This window comes from Otolemur garnettii, unplaced genomic scaffold, assembly GCF_000181295.1.
Source record: "Otolemur garnettii isolate 467f Iridium unplaced genomic scaffold, OtoGar3 scaffold00102, whole genome shotgun sequence".
Lineage (NCBI taxonomy): Eukaryota > Metazoa > Chordata > Mammalia > Primates > Galagidae > Otolemur > Otolemur garnettii.
This window is the reverse complement of record NW_003852497.1, coordinates 2,453,707-2,457,623: the sequence shown is the minus strand read 5'-3', so window position 1 is coordinate 2,457,623 and position 3,917 is coordinate 2,453,707.

Sequence of the window (3,917 nt, the reverse complement as noted above, 5' to 3'; positions counted from 1 at the left end):
GGATGAATATTAGTGACTGGGAATGCTGGTCCTAATATTCTCATTCTTACATTGTCCCTTTTCAACCTTTCTGTTGCTCATGGATGAAACTCTTTCTTCTTAAGAAAGAGTTAATTCTACAAAATAGACTGAATGGTGTTCTTTGGTTTATGTATCTGGGTTTGATTTGTATCAAAACTTATTTCTGTCTGATTTGAGAGTATTGAGCTGAAAGTTAATAAAGGATTCACTGGAGAGTAACCGTCATCACAGCTAACATGTGGTGTCGTTTGCTAGGATCTGTGCCAAGTATTTTGTATGCACTTGATGATTCTTCACAGCAACCCAATCAAGTAATAACATTGCTAATTTTGCAGTTAAGAAAACTTGGTTGTAGAAACGCTATGCAACTGATCTCAGATTACAGAGTTTATACTCTATCAGTGGCAGATCTGATAAAATCTGGTGTAAAATCTGTGCCTCTCTGACTCAATGCTCAAATTCTTGACCCCTGTGCCTCTTTCTTTAGAAGCTTTTCTGACCTATTTTATCAGAAGAAGGACAACAGTAATGTTCCATTCTCTGGAGATGTATTTAAAGTGGTTTCTCAACCTTGACACTATTGACACTTCAGACCAGATAACTCTTTATTGGGGTGTCATTCTTGTGCTTTTCAGGATATTTAGCATTATTCTGGCCTCTATTCACTAGATGCTAGTAGTACTTAGCCCCTTTAGTATACCCCCGGTTTTGGCAACATAGGATATCTCCAAACATTGCCAGGCATATGAGGATTATTTCATTGAAAGTAAAGAAAAGCCTCCTTGAAGGATGGAATTCTAATTCTAGTTCTAGCAATGTCTTAAATAGAATGATATTGCAAGCACAAAATCCCAACTTAGACTACAACAGTTGGTCTCAGCTAAGGGGACATTGGTTTCTCAGGTGGTTTTTCTTTAGTATTCCATGCCTGTCCTGAAGCAAAGTATATTGGAACCCTGGACAGCAGTTAGGGAAGCTTGGGCAGTAACACAAATCTTCCCTCATAAGATGACCGGGGACCAAGGGCATTCCTCAGATTTTTAATTAATTTTTAAAAGATTTTTGTCCAAATAAAATCCAGTTAAAATGGCCATTGAGAATGTTGTTTCGGAGGACTGGCTCTAAAGAAGCATTTTGAGGTGAAATAAGTGGAAAAGGAGGAGGGGGCCACCCCAAATTTAGCAGGGTAACAGGGCCAGGTGTTTTAATGTATTAGTCACATGTTACTGTTAGTTCCTTAAAATTTAATGGTTATATAAGCTGATATTTGTCTAAAAAATAATTAATGGTGAGGGAGCTCAATTCCAAATCCTCATCTACCATTATTATAAGGAATGAAGGTGTTATCTTGGCCTTGGATAATGATGCTATAATATTCAACAAAAAGCATAGATACATACATATAAACTAGAAAAAAATAAAATGCCTATACTATTCAAAGTGATCCATATTCAGTGCATTCCCTATCAAAATGCCAACAATATTCTTCACAGAATAGAAACAAACCCCCTCAAATTTGTAGGAAACCACAAAAGATCTTCAATTGACAAGGAATATGGGACAAATATAACAAAGCTGGAGGCATCATGCTACAGGCTTCAAAATATATTACAATGCTATAGAAAGAAAAATACCATGGTACAGATATAAAAAAATAGATGTATAGACCAATGGAACACAAATAACCCAGAAATGAGTCCATTCATTTGCAGCCAACTCATTTTCAAGCAAGTTGCCGAGAACACTCATTGGGAAAAAAATATTCTATGCAGTAAGTGTTGCTGGGAAAACTGTGTGTCCATATGCAGAAGATGAAACTAGGCCCCATAGCTCACATTATACAATAATAAAATCAAAAAGGATAAAAAACTTAAATGTAAAACCCCCAACTATGAAAATACTAGAGGAAAACATTAGAGAAGCTTTAGGCCATTGGTTTGGGAATAGTTTTATGGGTAAGACCTCAAAATCACAGACAACAAAACCAATATACATAAATGGTATTTCAAGCTAGAAGCTTTCCTCCTAAGCAATTAATACAGCCAAGAGATAACCTACAGAGTAGGAGAAAATATCTAAAACTATCAATATGACAAGGGATTAATAACCAGTATATATAAGGAACTAAAATAACTCAATAGCAAAATTCCAAATAATCCAATTTAAAAGTGGTCAAATAATATAAATAGACATTTCACAAAAGAAGACATACAAATAGTCAACGCATACTTGAAAAAATGTTCAAAATCACTAATCATCAGAGAAATGCATCCCAAACCACAGTGAGACATCACGTCATTGTAGTTGAAATGGCTATTTCAAGAAGAAAAAAAAATTAACAAATGTTGAAGACAATGCAGAGAAAGGAACAGCCACACACTGTGGGTGGGAACGTAAATTAGTATAGCTGCTACGGAAAAAAGTGTGGAGGTTCCTCAAAAGTCTAAAAAACATCGACTGTGTGATTGAGAGAGCTCCTTCTGGGTCTATATCCAAGAGAAAGGGAATCGTATATCTGAACTCTCATGTTGATTGCAGCACTATTCACAACAGCCAAGAAGTGGAAGCAACCCAAGCATCCCTCAGCAGAAAAGCTGACATCCTTGTGCACATAGACAATGAAACGTTACTCAGCCATGTGAAAGAGTAAAATCCTGTCATTTGCAGCAGTGGAATGGAATTGGAGGATATTGTGTTAAATGGAATAAGCCAAGTGCAGAAAGATGGATATCACATGTTCTTACTCATCTATGGGATCTCATGACCATAGAGAACGGCTGGGACGTCACTATGGGGGAGGGGAGAAGAAGTTGGTTAACTTAACCGTAACTTCTAATTGTAAACGTTTTAGTGTTCAATAGCACATTAGGGTGATGATAATTGACAATATTTATTGTATATTTCAAAATAGCTGGTAGAGAAGATTTGGAAAATTCTAAACACAAAGAAGGGATAAATGTTTGAGAGGATGAATAATTACCTAATTACCCTGATCTGATCACTTCACATTTTCTGCACATATCAAAAAATCACTTGCACTCCATAAAAATGTACCATTATTATGTACCCATAAAAGAATTTTTAAAAATTATAAAAGGAAAAAAGGATTTTAGATAACTAAGATCTGAACAAAAGATTAATGCACTGATTTCACCAAGAGGACTCTACACTCTTAACAAACACAAAAGCTGAAAAGCCAAGAAGGTTGGAAAGGTTGTGATGTGGGAACACAGCCTGAGCCTGGATCTTAGTGGGAACACAGCTGTGAACCTGGATCTTAGTGGGAACACAGCCCTGAGCCTGGATCTTATTGGGAACATAGTCCTGAGCCTGGATCTTAGTGGGAACACAGCCCTGAGCCTTGATCTTAGTGGGAACACAGCCTGAGCCTGGATCTTAGTGGGAACACAGCCTGAGCCTGGATCTCAGATCAGAGGGGTGTACTGAGGGCACCTTCCTGCTGCACCCCAGATCTTACCTTCTGGCCACCATGCTGGTCTTCCTGATCACTGACCAAGATGTTGCTATGAAGATATAACTCAAGCTTCCCAAGTTTCAGTCAACACTTGAGGGACCCATAAGGAGTGTGGTTTCTGGGACTTACTGTGTAGAATAAACACAAGGAAAGGCAGCTCCGGGTTCTCCTCCTGGTTACTGCTGAGTCACGTTCCTGACGAAGGCTGATTTCTAGACTTACTGTTTTAATGGGAAATTTGGAAATGAGGTGAGAAAATCCTGGCTCTTCCCCTTACCAGCTCTGTGACTGGAATGTATCACTCAATTTCTCTAAATCTCAGTTTCCCATCTCAAAGACTAACAACATCTGTATTGAAAATTTCTGAGGGGTAATATGATTTATTTTTTCTTCTTTTTCCTTCTGGGCATTTCTGAGCTTG